The sequence below is a fragment of the Ochotona curzoniae genome, unplaced genomic scaffold (genome assembly GCF_017591425.1).
Source record: "Ochotona curzoniae isolate NIBS_2020 unplaced genomic scaffold, NIBS_Ocur_1.0 contig_1, whole genome shotgun sequence".
In the NCBI taxonomy this organism is placed as follows: Eukaryota; Metazoa; Chordata; class Mammalia; order Lagomorpha; family Ochotonidae; genus Ochotona; species Ochotona curzoniae.
Window position 1 is genome coordinate 14313966 of NW_024464918.1, and position 16700 is coordinate 14330665.

Here is a 16700-nt window from a genome sequence, read left to right on the forward strand (position 1 = left end):
CTAGGTTCAACCTAACAATGAGACCTTGTGCTATTTTTTTTCCCCAAGGCTTAGCTTCCTTATCAATAAAATGAGTGAAACTATTCTTACATCACATATAGAGAGTGCAGAAATAGAGATATGTGCATGACTCACTAAATGGCAGTGATTTCGTTTGTCTGGCAGCATGCTGGAAAGAGCTGAAGGTAAGATATCAGTATTGGCATAAAATATTATTATATATGGGAGTAACGAAGAATTTATTTTAAGGTTCCAGTCATCCCAGAGTTTTTTTCCATTCATAAACCCAAAGAGAATATGAGTCAAAAGGCCAAAAGGCCACAGAGTTAAAGCAAATTTTTCTTCATTTCCCATCTAGCCAGCTTTCCAAGGTCAGAAGCCCTGAAATTTCCATAATGAAAAATCTCATTTATATGTCAGAGAATTAGACACAAAAGACAATCACATATTATCTCTTATATAAATGAATATTTATTATACTTATCCAGGTAGAATTTCTACTGATATATGTATGTACATCCTTTTAGATATGTTCATGTATATGTATACTCAAGAAGATACTATGCATTCTGAAATTGAAATTATTATTTTTCTTTAAAATATCTTAGATACCATTCTATGCCAGTGATTCAAGATACATAATATTGTTCTAATGCCATCATAATAGTCTGCTGTATGACTATATTATTATTATTATTAACAGTTTGGAGGCTTATCTGTATTCTTCTCTCTTGCCATTATAAGCAACACTGCAGTAGATATCCAAGAACACACCTCTTACTATACACACTCTTTAGGTCTTAGGAAAAATTGGTGCCTGTGAAATGGAAGGGTCAAAAGTAGTACACATTTAACCTTTTGTGCATCCTTGAGTTGCATATTTTCAAACTACCATTTTCCATAAAGATAATTCCACTGTAGATTCCCACTAACCTGTATGAGTAACGAGATTTCTTACAGCTGAACTGAACTACATGAAATTATTTGGTGATGAACTACATGAAATTACCACTCTTGTATTACAAAAATGGTTCAATTTTAGTAGAAACATACAATTAGAGCTAATCGTTGTTCCTGCAAGCGTTTTTTTTTTTCCATTTCAAATGTTTTGGACAAATGTGATTCACATATTTTCATCAGGTACCTTTCCAGGTAGAATGGAAGGAGGAAACAAACTGTTACACATGCTCTTCTGATTACGAGAAATTATTTGGAGAAATTCTACATTTCAATCTTGAAACAATCTGCTCCTTAACAAAATAAGGCACTGATTGACAAAGAATGACTGTTCTCCCATATTTTTGTATCCAAGGACAAGTCTGGGCTGACTAAATGTTTCACAGTGACCAATCCTTGAGACCATTCTCCCCAAACACAGACTAAGTCTAGAACAATGTCACAGAAGGAAGAGCCTACTGCTTCACACACATTCCTGAACTGTGATCCAGGCAGCACACCACTAGCCTCATATATGTTCTCAGAAAAGAGCTGACAAGGTCACCTATATTTGGAGAAAAAGATATCCAGGGGCTGTCCTCCTGATGACACACAACACACTGGGTGTTTAAGACTGAGAATTTCTGCAGTAGAGAACAAACCTATTTGTGCTAAGCTCTGTTTTTCTCACATCTGAGTGACTACAAATCCCTTTGATCACATAACACTTGTTACCATCCAGTGGAACACACTTTCAAAAATGTCCAAATACCTTATTATATTAGAAAAGAATCTTAATGTGAAACAAAGGGCAAAGTAAGGATTACAAGCGCTGTATGATCATCCCACATGTTTTTATTAAGTGCCTGCTATATGCCAAATCTGTGCCAGACAGTAGGAAACAAAGCAAACAAGACATCATCTCTAACCTCAATGAAATCATGATCTAATGAGAGTAAAAGATGAACAGGCAATTTCAGTTTGCTATAATTTGCAACAATATAGAACATGTGGCTATTGAGCAGATGTGCTGTGGCTTCTAAAACTGAAAAAATAAATTTTTAATTTAAGTTAAATTTGTTTTAATTTAAAAATTAAAGCAGCATAAAATATTTTCTGTTAAATGCAGCTGTGTTACTTTAGTAGGTCTGTATTTCACCTTAATAACTAAAACAATTAATATCTAAATTGATATGAGTTTTAAACGTGAAACAGCTGATTTTGAAGACTTTTTTTTAAATGTAATATTGCGTTCATAATTTTGTGTTGATTACATATCATGATGTTAATATACATATTTTTCCTGTCCATTCTTTAACCTTTGTAGTGTGGCTACTAGAAAAACTAAAATGACATATGTAGTTAGCTATACTCCTTTTGAACACAACTCATTTAAAAGCTTAACAGCATTCTGAATGCGGATCTAGACAAAGTCTCCCAACAGAGATGGCTTTTATGGTAAAGAGCAAAAGAGAAGAAGGAATGGGCCAGGAAAAGAGAGGAAAAAAGAGAGTTTCAGAGAAACAGAATGGCAGTGCAAAGGGCCTGACCCCAGCAGGGTCTTGACACTATTATTTCCAGGGAACCACATCATCTGTGCTGTCCAGGAGGCCACCAACTGTCCCTCATCTACATTTATCAAAGGCTGCTTATTTAAAGTCACAGATTTCTGAAATCCCACATAACCCTATGCTCATAGCTTACATTTGTGAAAGCTAAATCCAGTAGATGCCATTCCTGCATAGATTACTCATTCATTCAAAATGTGTGACTATTCCTCAGAGCAATCTTTCTTAAAATCAATAATTTCCACTGAAGTCGGCATCTTCCTACTCATATGTAGTCTTCAAAAACTGCATGGAATACTGCGGAGTTTTTTTAGAAGTGATTCATGAATTTCAAAACAGTTTGCATGCAAGTATTTATCCATCAAACCCATTTCTTCAAGAACTCTTTTAACGACCCTTGTAGTTACAATTCGCTCCTGAGAGCCGGAAACAGAGGTGAAGACAGTGCTCAGCTGCAAAGGGGAAGAGGGCCTTGTACGGTGCCAATAGCTTTAGCTCTGATAGCTCTCCCACTGGTGTGCTGTATGACACCAAATAAGTCTCTCAGGGTTTCTCCTCCTCTACAATAGAGTTGCTCAACATTAGCACTATCGACATTCAAGTCCTTTGTTGTAAAGGGTTGCCTGTGTGCTGCTGAGGGAGTTAGAAACTTGCCAAGCTTCTTCCCTGTAGCTGTCGGTAACACCTCTCCACTCTAGATGGGAAATAACCAAAGACATCTGCAGACATTGCCAAATGTCTCCTGGCATGCTGCCCATTGAGAGCCACTGATCTCCTGAGTGACTTGATGTGAGGATTCAGCAGAACCCTCCAGGAGAAGTGGTGATCCCACCTGGAGCCTTGGAAAGTGCTCCATAAAGGTTTGCAACATAAATACACAGTAGAAAGGAGGCCAGGCTCCTGCAGGGATGACAATGGCACTTATCATCTCTGCCATCTTGTGAATTGAACCAGCCATTGCATTAGCCAGAGAACCTCTGTTTCTCCTCTTCCTCCCACCAAAAGGAGCCAAGCCCTGAGTCTCCTGAGGAATGGGGGCAGAAAGGCTGTGCAAATGGGACATGACTGCCTCGATGGATTTAATGGTGCTTTTTAAATGTGGATAATTATAAGGCCTTTTCTAAGCAAGTGCACCAGTGAGGGGAGACTGTGGGCTCCAGGGCACCATGGGCCCGCACAGCTCAGCTCCGTCGAGCTGATGGTAATGTTATTAAATGTGCTCTCTCCTTTTATTAGGCATCTTAATAACCTCTAAGTTGCACCCAGGAGAGTTGGTGCAGAAAAGGAATTCTGGCCAACCTAATTTGTATTTGAAAATACCCCATAGGCCAACGGAACAAGATTCAGATGAATTTCACAGGCAGCTGAGGGCTGCACAAGGCAAGTGTTTCCAAATTGTACTTGGTTATTGAATGCAAAATGCCTGTCTCTCTGCCCTCCCTATCCCCATCCTTTGCCCTCCTTTTCTTCCAGTGCCCCTGTAGGCCCTGAACATGCATATGCAACCCATACCACAGCCACTGCTTAGCGTGGATGCTTCCCTATCCACAGGGAAATAAGGACACAGGCTCACACTTCGGGGGCCGTTTTGACCCTTGAGCTTGTGAATGTAGTTTTCACAGCAGCCCAAAAGGTGCACACCATCATTACCCCCATTTTATAACGGAGGAAATGGTTGTTCGAAAAGGTGAGAACTTTGGCCAAAAAGAAGCATGACTAGACAATTAGACAGTGGGCTTCAGCTCCGTTTCATGTGACTCCCTAATACATTTCAGTCATCAGCTGATGATGTAGAGTTAGTCCATGTATTTATTAGTTTTCACATTTGGGTGACTGTTGTTGCAGAACTATATAGAGTATTATATAGAACTAGATAGAGAAAAATATACTGTCCTGCCCTCAGAGATATTTCCATAGCCACTAAAAAAAAAAAGCAATAGATTTTTTTAAACATTTCAGGTATAGAATGAGAAGAAATAAATAGGGCAGTCTTACTAAGAAAAAAAAAAATAACAGGAAAAAAAGGCAACTCAAATTTTCCTAGGGCAGGAAACTGAAGATGCGCAAACCATTTGCTATGTCGGACGGGCAAGATTTGGGAAAGAAATAGTGAGTTTACTTTCTGGTATGTGAAGAGTTGTTATTAGATGTTGTATTACTTTCCTGTTATTACTGTAACAAATGACTACAAACTTTCTGGCTTTAGACACAAAGCTAATTTGTCACTCTGGAAATCAGGAGTCCAAAATGAATCTTACAAGGATAAAATCAAGGTGCTGGCAGAGCTGGTTGCTTCTGGAGGCTCTCTGGAAGAATCCGTTCCTTGCCTCTTCCAGATTCGAGTGGTAGCCAACCAACATTTCTTGGCCTTGACTGCATCACTCCCATTTCTGCATCCATGACCAATAGTTCTCTATCCCTGGCTCTTCTTGTGTCCTTCTCATGAGTGTATTTGTGATCATATCAAACCCCCAATTTAATCCTAGAGAATTTCCCCCATCTCAAGTCACTTACGTAATCTCACCAGCAAAGCACTTGTTGCTATTTAAGGCAAGAGTCACAGGTTCTAGGGCTGAGGGCATGGCCATCCTTAGAGCCATTACTCAGCTCACCACAGACTTCCAGGAAGAGATATTCCAGTGACAGAAAGTCCAGAATTGAGAAAAATGAGAGCTGTGAGTGAATTTAGGTGTTGAATTCAACTCATTAATTCAACCAATTCAATAATTATTTATTACACAGTTTATTTGTGCCAAGAAGTTAATCAAACCAAAGCAGTCAATTTGGGACTCACGCCCGTAATGTATATTTGATGGGAGTTTATGTAAACAGAATAGAGACAAAGCAGAAGACTGAACATGAATGACGCTTTTGATAAATCCACTCAGGAGCAAACAGGAAAAGGGGAACTAATGTGAAATTCTTCAAGTGAAAATCCTGTCAGGCAGCACCATTTGTCCAGGTTTGTTCATCATTCTGCAAGTAACTATAGGTCATGGGGAATTTGGTTATAAAATGTGTTGTCTCCAGGAAGTGCTGAGAATAGGGGGGAGATCTGACTGAATTCTTCTGGCACTACAGCATCTCTGGAGAGCCTGTTCTGTAGCCCATAACCATTGTTGTTCTTTCCTCGCCTTTTCCGAGCCAGGTATAGCCACTAAGTACTTCACACCCAATCACTACAGCCTGAACTCCTGGCTGCCCCAGTAATGGAGGCAGCAAGAATTTAATCCATGGCAGCCTCAGGTGCAGAAAGATGATACTGAATATTTCATTCTGGGATGATGGGAACTTGAAGCCCCTAGAGATGGTCTGGCTGAATCTTTTAAGTGAGTCCTTCCAGGAATCCACTGGGTAACTGTGCTGTTGGCAGTAATGACTGCCACTTGGGCCTCAGCTTCCCAACGGGAGAGAAAGCTGCATTAATGTGCATACGTGCTAAAAGGCCAGCTCCAATTCAGGTTCTAGGAAATTAGTTTTATTATTTTTTTAATTGTACTCACAGAGCTTTCCTGTCACCTCTTTGGATCCAAAAGACATTCATCACCCATCCCTCCCCCTTTTGTTTTTCACAAAGAGCCAAAGGAAAAGAGAATACAAAGATCTAACAAAGAGAAATCATGCAAGGTATATTTCTTCAAAAAATTACCTGCTTTGACTCACATCTTTAACATCTCTCACTATGTAATAGATGGCACAATAGTACAGTAAGTGTAAGAATGACCCGGAGAAAACAGATGCATTATCTAAGTGAGAAATTGCATAGATTGTGTCGGTAAGTAAATACTATTTATTAAACACTGAAATTCTAAAATGAAAGAGAGACTATTTTTCCTTTAAAAAGCAAGTACTTTGCAAAACTGGATTAGATTTTATTTCACTACTCTTCACAAAATTAAAAACAGATGGTGCAAGCTATAGACTTAGGACATGGAAAAGATCGGTTTCAGTGTGACATAAGTGAGATGATTTCAAATCTGACCCCTTTGCCCTTAAGATCTGTGCTCAGATATGATTTGTGACTCCAGCTCAGAGCTGTGTACTGCAAAGGACTGAGGTGTGAACTGCAAGTCGGTGTGAGTAAACTGGAAGCGGGGTGAACACTGATGCTTGGCTGTACCTACCTCACCTTTTTCTACTACCTGCCAATGCATCCAAGGAAATTACCTGCAAGAAGCTATACTACCCAGGCCACTGGTCTTCTGCCTCCTCTGAATTCCTTCCCTGCGAGCCAGACGACCATTACTTAGTATATCTTGTTTTCCTCAAAAAGCATGAGCTAGTAGAGGGGCACTTGAGCGGCAGCTATGAGACACCTGCATAGTTCATTCCTGCCAGCTAGCCTGAGGTTGGCTTACATTCTGTGAGAGTGTTTTTTATACATCTTTGTACCATTTGAGCTGTGCATGGTGTGGGAAATGAGCTAAAGGCGATGTAGGAGAAGACATGAAAAGGTAGTGTGTGGATGTTCTCCAAAGGAAAAACATTGTTAAACACTAAACATGAGTGCCTTCTGAATAAAAATCTCCTGATAGTAGTAAAAATGGCATTTTAGTAAATCCTAAAAATACATATAAAGGTATTCTCCATATAGCATAAATATGAAATTTAAATATATCTCTATTTTAAGTTAAATTGATATTATAAAAATCTAAGTAGGAATTCACGTGGAATTGGAATTTACAAAGAACATGAATATTATATCCAAAGGCTAAACTAATAGAAAGCATGTCCTAGGCCACAACACTTTCTGTATCACCTAGTAAAAATGTACATTGTTTGGGTATATTTCATATTTGATCATTTGTTTTCTATTTTTATAAGCTTTAATCTGAGATAATCTCAAGGAAAGTATGTGTTCAAAGAATATGGAAACAGACTTTCACAGCAAAGACAGCTCAAGGCAATAAGAACAGATTCTAGCTTCAGCTTAGGCACTCCTATTTTCTAGTAATATGATTTCAAAATGTAAAAAGGTACTTTCTCAGTGCCTCAGTGTTTACATCTGCAAAGTGGAATTAATATAACAAGGAAATGACACAGTGTGTGCAAAACACAGACTTGGTGCCTAGCACACAGAAATGATTCAGCATACCTAGGGTAACTCTATCACTAACGGTAACACCAACTAAAATAGTATAAACTGACATTTGTGGGACTGGGGTGGTCACATAGCAAGTTCAGCTGCAGCCTGCAATATTAGCAGCCCATATGAATGCTAGCTCAAGTCCCAGCTGCTCTTCTTCCAATCCAGCTCCCTGCCAATGCGTGTTGCATGCAGTGGAAGATGGCTGAAATCGAAACTCTGCAATACTTATCGAAGACCCAAAAGGAGTAACAAGTCCCTAGTTCTTGGCTCCTACTTTTGGCCTGGCTTAGCCCCAGCTGCCGCAGCCGTTCAGGGAGTGAGCCAGCAGATAGATGATCTTTCCTTCTTTCTTCTTGTCTCTCTTTCTTTCTCTCTAAATCTTCCTTTTAAATAATGGAAGTATTTCTTCTTTAAAAACGACGTGTTTGGAAGTTCATGTCTGTTAAATCGATTTTCTCTAAGCGTTAGAATTTATCCAACCTGTCTGCTACGTGCCAAGCGCTATACAAGACCCAAGTGATTCAACATAGAATAAGAAATCATGACTCCAAGCTAGGTAGAGAAACAAATTCTAAAATTGGGTTGCCTGTTTTCAACTTTAAGATTTGCTACTTCTAGTGCTATAACTCAAGTGATCCATCTTTCTTTCTGTTAGCTTTTTTTTCTGTAAAATGAAGGTAATAACATTCCCAGGGTTGCTGTGAGGACTAAATGAGTACAAGGATGTAAAATATAACGACATTATCAGAAAAGTATCTGTCTATAGTGACCTCTATGAAGTCTAGCTGCTGTTGCTACACTTCCTGTCCCATAACGCTACCATATGGTCTTCTAAAATCCTTAGACAGAAACTACTTCTAAAGCTTTTACTAAAATAATACCCAGCCAGCAATTTAGAGACCAAGGTGTAGCTGAATAAGAATGTCTGAGGTTTATCTACCGAGAACATTTTATCACTGCTCCTCATCAATGACTTCATATGCATTAGCTCAAATCTCTTTCATAATTACATAGAATAAGTCATCTTCTTCATGTATTATTCCAGGTAGTTGAACATTTCTACCATTGTCCATATTTCCTAGGGTCTAGAAACACACATGCACATATATATTCCCGCTATATTATTTCCTTAATAAAAGTTGCACTATTGATGTAAATATCAAGCAAGGCAACCACTTGCTTCACCTCTGAAGCGCAAGCTGCTTTGGAATACGCACTGACATGGATCCTTCTAGAGATATAAGATGCTTATGTGGACATATCTATACTTTCTGTGTTGTTCAGGAAGAGTTATAAAGAATGCTGTGTCTTTTCTTCTTATTTCAACCATATTTTCACCTTAGAGAAAATTCAGACAGGTACCAGAATGGTCAGATTTAACATGCACAGAATGAAGTTGCATGAACCGGTCCCAGATAGTCAGAACATCCTCCATTCTTTTGAAGAGGAAAGCCAGCCAAGTCAAGATGCTCTAGCCAGAGACAGTGGCTGCTCCCGTGATAGAAATAGCTTTTCTAATCTGGGCTGTGCCAATGCAGTCCCAGACATAAAGGTGATGAAGGGCTGTTTTCACAGCCCAAAGTCTTGCCTTAGGACCATTTAGAAAACACTGCTGGCTGGGGAGCCATCAGACACACAAGTCAATGAAATATTACCCTTAATTGAGTGGGCCATTGGAGAATGCAACCAAGAATGTGTCCAAGGAGTCAGCACTCCCCTTTACAACTCCCCAAGCCTTTCCAGCGTTAGCATCCACTTAAAGGGGGTGGGGGAACGAGACCACTTTCATCACTTGAGTGTAAATGAATCAAAGTATGATATGGATAGGGGAGCAATCAGCTTTCCCTGATGACTGATCTATTAAAGGGAGAGACTCACTCCGAATGTGGTGTCCCTAAAACATGCTACTGTGTCATCGGTTCTAGACTCTCCAGTCCTCTGCAGATGCACAATGCTATTCAGGAGTTCATTGAGGTGAAGAGGCACAGAACTGGGAAGCCTTTAGATGCATCAGATCTGATCAACAAGGACAAAGTTACTTGATTTCTATGTCACTCTACAGTGTTGCATTTAGAAGTTTCCAGGGGAAATAAATTCCAAAGTCACTTCTGAAACATCAAGTATCTCCTAACACTAGAAAATCATGCTAAGGCCTACAGTTGCAAGCTGATCTATGGTCTAAACAGTGTTTTTATTGTTTTCTTTTTAATTGATTGTGAATATTTAAATCTCACAGGAATTTTTTGTCTCAAAGAAAATCAGACCCTCTATTTTCATGTGGCAAGAATTAACTGGAACTGAGCAGTATCCATGTCTTCAGTCCCCAGAATCCCCATCTGGCATCCCTGATATATTTATGTCAACTGTTGGCCCACAAAGCATCTGACTTGGCAAACACTGTCATGAAGTCACTCTACTGCCTACACAGGCAGAAACCAATTGACCAAGAATCTATAAACTGGGCTGGGTGCAAACATAGTAAGCAATACCTCCAATTAGTTTAGAGAGAAACCCCACCCAAAACATAAGTTCAGTTATGACTTAAATGGTCCATTTATATCCTGTATCTTGGAAGGCAAGAGTTACCTGTGAGGCAGCTTGAGTCAGCTATCACTAACTCAGAGGACTTCCTTTAATCCCCATTTCAAACTACTAGAATCCATAATGCAATGATCATTGAGGATGAGTATTCTTTGTAATAAATTTCTATTTCTGGAGCTAGTCAAACATTACCTCCTTCTAGAAATTGTAAAGGCAGAAGTTTGTGCCTTCTGGGTATTTCAAAGCTCTAGTGTCTTTACGCTATTACGACCACTGCGTAGAATATCATAGGTAGTAAGCAGGTCCTCTACAGATCAAAAACCTAAGTTGCAGTCCAAGTTGCAGCCCTTGCTATATGATTACATGCTGATCTCTTTAGCTTCTTGGGCTACTGTGTCTTCTTGTGACAATAATAATTTAAAATAGAGCCCACATCACAGGGTTTTTCTAGTAATTGAATAAAGCAGTACATGTAAACAGTGAAGTGCTTGCTCATACAGTGCATTCTCCATAAATACTAGGTTAAAAATAATATCAGCATGTGAATCCTTTTTATCTAAAATCTATTGAAGCCTTTCACTCTAACTTTTCTAGTTCCTATGTGCTGTCCAAATATAATACAAATATCCCCTCATTTTGTGCTTTGGTCCCTAGGACTGACTGGGATGTTGTTCTTTTCCTCTGCACAGTTAGTTATTTCTCAACCATAAACAAAACTTAATTCATGTTTCACTTTCCAACAAAAGTTTCCCTGACCATCCCAATCATACCACAGATGCCCCTTTTTCTGAGATCCAAGCTGTAAACTGGTGAATGTTTCAAAATTCCCCAAGTCACTCCAATGAAAATGATGTGGCTACATACCACCACACTACCCTGAAAGGATCAAAAAGCAAAATGATACCCAGTTTTTGTTCCTGCCCTCACCACAGTACCTAGTCTACATGATAAAATACCTTCACAAAAGCTACTAGTCTAAAGATACCTCACATGGCAATGCGCTGCAGTAACTTCTTTATAATAGCAGCTAATGTTTGCTTCCCAGTCACTGTAGCTATACTCCTAGTATGATAAAATGAAGGGTTTTCATATTAGACCATCCATTTCTGAAGAGGTCAAAAATTCAGAAACAGATCTGTAAACCTGGACCTGTTTAGCTAGAGAGTGAGGTTTGAGAAGAAAGCAAAGAAGGTTAAAGAAAGTCCTGAGCCAGTTTATAGCACTGAGAAGGTGGTATGCAGTAGGACAGCAGGGGCACAGCATAAGTCACAGGAAGAAAGTATTTTAAGCAGGAAGAGTGATAAACTGTGACCAATGTATTGATAAAATGAGAAAGATGAGACCAGATTATAAATCCTTGAATTAAGAAATATGGTGGTTGTTGTGCTATTGAAAAGAAACTTTCATTGCCATGATGATGATAAAGATGAAGATGAAAGTAACTAAACTGATCTGTTAAGACATCCATATCCCACACTGCAATGCCAGTTTAATTCCCGGTTCTAGCTCCTTAGTCCAGGTTGCTGTGTACCATGGCAATCTGGAACAGCCCAGATAGCTGGATTTCTTCCTTCCATGCAGGAGACCTAGGTTGAGTTTCTAGTTCCCAGGTTCAGCTGTAGCCTGAAGCTATCTCAGAAACTTTGGGGAGTGAACCAGTGGATGGGAGTGCTTACACCCTCACCTTTTTTCCCCTCCCCCTGTATGTCTCTCTGTTGCTCAACTAAATTTTAAAGATCAAAAAGTATAACTATAGAGGGAGGTGAAAATGGTACATATAACAGAGAAAATTATTCTGAGGTATTTAGAATAGAGGAACAGTTATGTGTATGATGAGCTATCCATGAGGAGCAAAAGAAAGGAAGATGAGTTGGGAGCTATTGAAATAGTTTAAGTAACACACAAAGTATAGGTTATTAAAATGGTTAATAGAATAAGTTGATGTTTCAAATGGAAGATATCTATGTAATATCACTAAAATCTGAGCAATTAACAGTTACATGACCAATAATCTGGCATAATGAAAGGATTGAGAATATGCTGTTTGCTTTAAGACAGAATAAGAAGAATAACAACTAAAAATGATCACAGATTCCCTACTCAAGCTCAGCTGCACTAAGCTGCCACCTTCCGAGTCAAGAAAACTAAAACTAAGAAGAGGTGACTGCCCATTGTAAGCAGAAAGCCTACCCACTGAGAAACAAAGTAGAAACTGGACTTCTTAGTTTGGTCCTCTCGCTACATATCACACCTTTTCCTCAAGTGGAAACCACAGCAGCACATCATAACTCCATCCTGCCAGAGGTAAGAGGGAGGAATTCTTGTCTCCCAGCAGCATCGCATAGTTAAGTAAACATGAAAGACACAGTTTCAGGGTCCATCTCTGAGCTGGCCAGTTGTCTTCCATATTTTTGCCAAAGTATCTGCCTTCTCTAAAACTTTGGTTTCCTTCTTCACAAAATAATAATAATAATGAACACTTGTTCATTGGGGTTTTTTCAGGGTTTTCCAAGATAATGCATATAAAATCATGATGCCAGATATATACATATATATAAGTGTATATATGTATAGTTAGGATATAATAAAAATGGCTTGTTAGCTAAGTTAAGAATTCAGAGGCTAAAAGTCTCTAAAATATCTTGATGTTTGGAAAAACAGTTTTCAAACAGAAAAAACAATAACCAATGTCATCAATGCAGAGATTATGAATCACATTTGAGGGAGACTGCAACGCAGAGAAACAGCAAAATATCATCTGGGGATTCCATCAAAGAGGGAGAAGAGACACCTCAAATTCACACAGATGTGTAGTTCAATATTTCCTTAGTGCTGGCATATTACGTCAGATCCTCCAGGATAAGATAACTGCTGTTGTTACAACTATGGTGATGATGATGATGACAATGATGCCCATTTTAAACATCAACAAATGAGGCGAAAAGAGATTAAGAAACTTACTCAAGGCCATGAAATTTGCCAAGGTCCAGAGCTAGGCATGAAATTTAGGTCTTCAGAATTTTTCACTCAGGTGTCTGATTACTGAAGGAGCCTAAATGCAGCTTCTGTACCATTTGATGATTTTATGATGTGTTGGAGGATTTATGGATGTGATTTTGCTGGTACCTCTCCACCTCATAATCCACAATGGCAGTGTCTGCCTTTTGTCTATGAAATGTGTAAGACTACCCAGAGGTTGTTAAGTGGTGGATGCATCCAATAAATACATAAATCAGAAAAATACAAAGAGCATGTGACAGCTGGTTTCCTTTCTGACAAACCTGTTTCCTGCTTCCTTCTTGACAAGAGATGCTGCCCTGTGGTTCTTCATGTGGGGAAATAAATGTCATAAGTTATCAGCCATTTAGTATTATGCCTTGTATGCACCTTCAGTCCCATGGGGATTTAAAGTTCAAATTGAGGCACATCATTTGCAAAGGCTGACCTAGCGCTGCTCATAGGCAAACATGGTGGATTAAGGCAAGAGATTATTACAGACCTCGAAAATGTCTCTCTTGCCCAAAAATACTTTTTTTCCATCTGTTGTTACAGTCTAGGGAAATCCAACATTTATTCAGTCTTGGGGGTTAAATTATGAAAAGTTCCTCCTTCATATATTCAGGATGTATCATTTTGAAACAATGTCTAGGTACTGAAGATACTGTAGGACCTACCATCTACCTAATTCTCTTGGAACCTACTTTTTCTTGAAAAGTACAAGGGTGAATAGCACTGCTGGGAGGCAGGAAATAAATACCCAAGAGTGATCAAATATCCATAAAATGCTTATTATGTGCAACTTCAACAAAGATTCTAAGATGGGACACTCAGGGTGTGGTCATTTAGAACAACATTATCTAGTGGACTAGTCATTTAATAAATTCAAAGAGATTCAGATAGTGTTAAATCTTGCCTGGTTTCTGGTTTCTTTGCATTTGCCACCCTACATGGACAGAAAACATTTAAGCAACGGCTGCACCTCTTTGCAATTCCCACCAACACTACCATCCTAAAAACTAAAGTTTCTCCATTTGCTCAATAAACATTGTTGAGTGTCTTCTATACATTAAATGCTAGAGCTACAAAGATGCATGAGGTAATCTTTACACTAAGGTTTTCACAGCCTCTGGCAAGAAAGCACACAATGGAAAAAAATAAATAAATTGCAGCCTAGATGCTGAAGCTCTATTACTACTCACAGACTTTCCTGCTATTTCCTCAAATAAACTCACCCTCTAAACTCCCACTGGGTTAGAGCAGTACTGTCCAATAGAACTACTGGCAATGATGGAAATGTCCTATATTTGTGCCTTCAAATACAGCAGCCATGTATTTGCCACATGTGGCTATTGAACTGTTGAAATGTGGCTAGTGCAACTAAGAAAAATCTTTTTTAATTGCATTTAATTTAAATTTAAGTATCAATGTGTGGCTACCAGCAGCCACATTGGATGGTTATAGGTCCAGAATTGGACAACAATCCACATTGGATTGTTATAGGTCCAGGATTCGCAAGCATCATAAGGACATTGTAGAATCCAGGGTGCCAAATATAAGAAGGCCTCCCAATGCAACTGTTAAATATATCTTAACAATAGGATGCTGGATTTTCTGCTGTACGTTCAAAGTAAGACACACTCAAATAGTATAATGATAGACTTGTGACTGTTGCTGAAGGACTATACTATTCTAACAACATGGTGAAAAACAGTGGAGGGGAGGGGGAATGAGAGGGTTGGAAGGGGAAATCCCTCAACCTAAGGAACTGTATCATGAAAAATCAAGAATTTAAAAAAAATATAGGGAGAAATTATGTGACAGGTTTTAAACACTGATCCCCAAATGTGTTTTCTTTGTCTTGAAACTTTATATCAGCTCACAGAATAAGCATAAAGTTAGATCACACAGCAGATTTTGAAAGTGTTGCCAATAATGTAAAGAATGACTAGGGAAAAGATATCTATCGTAAAACAACAATAAACGCAAGGGTTATGGGGTCATAGGTCTCCAGGCATATCTAGAAAGAGTTAGATGATCAACCAAAAGTGGGAAGGGGGTGATAAAATGGATCTGCACCACACTCATTCTCCTAATTCATGCTATGTTATCTCAATTTTAGAATGTTTGGAATTACTATTTCAGTTTTCTCTTGGGCTTATGGAGGTAATCAGTAATAGCTATTAAAGAAGGAACAGGAGAAAAGGCAGCAACTGGCTGGCCTATGTGCTTAAAATTTCTGAATTCATAGGAAGAAAATCAAACACATGTGATGATCTCCACACTGTAGTTCCTCCACACACATTTAGTAGATTTTTTCTCAATGTTTCATGCAAGTAATTTTAAAAAGAATTAAAATACTCTATGAAGTTCATGTAACAGGATTTTAATTATTATTATGTGTCAAGACTTGATAGTTGAGCCCAAGATACTATGTTGGGATAGCACCAACAAAACTGGGAAGAGTTTCCTAAATTTACACCCTGCTGTATCTTGCTTACTTCTTTGTATCTTCATTGGTGGCTTGAGCCTGTCTTATCAAAGACATTAAATTATGCTTAATGATTTCTGTATAGCTTATAACAAACTCAGAACTGTTTCCAAATAGCAATGAATTTCAAATAAGACATGACTGCATGGTAACAATCATTTAAATATCTTATTTGGAATATTAAAAAAATGATAATCATAAGCATTGTCTACCAGATCATTCATTAACAGACATATTAATCAAAGTTACACAGCTGCTATAGCCAACAAACTATAATGTTTCAGTGGCTTGACAAAATGCAAACTTACTTTTCATGTAACAATGAAAGATGGATTTTCTCATTTAGAGGGCAATATATCATGTGATGGTTCAGAATCCAAGCAACTTTTGTCTTGTTACTTTATCATCCCATAAGACCTAGCTTGGGCTTTAAATAGGAAGACAGAAGACTGAAAATGTACCGTGATTTCTTAGAAACCGCATGCAGAAAGAGCTTGTCTCAGATTCCACTGGAGAACTCGCCATGTGGCCACAGATGGATATAAGGAGTTCTGGGAAATGCAATCCCAGGCCAGGAAACTGCCTGTTGGTGCCAATGGCACACCAAGGAAAAGAATAATGAATTTTTGGTGAACAATATCCATCTCTGCCACAACCACTATTAGCCCTCTGCTGAGATTCATAAGTTGAGCTGAGGAAAGCACCAAAATGCATGACCCCAAATAAAAGCTACGGTAATTTCCATGAAAAAGGGGACCTCATTAATCAAAGTGTCACTGAACCCAAATCAGAGTATACATCTGTAGCAAACATCTACAGATGGATCCCTTCAGAAGCTTCTTTGCCTATGTGTAAGGAAAGTAGCCATGCTTGAAATTTTCTTCCCATGGTTCCATAAGTAGTCCCTTCACTGTCCTCATAGAGTTTGGTGACTGACCTAGCTGTTACCATTTCCCAATCCTCTCCACCTGCCATGATCAGCTTCGAAGTGTGCCAGACCATTTGATAGCTGAAGTCCAACTGAAGGGGAGAATTTAGCTTTTATACCAAAGAATTCTTTCACCTCTTCAGTCCTGAA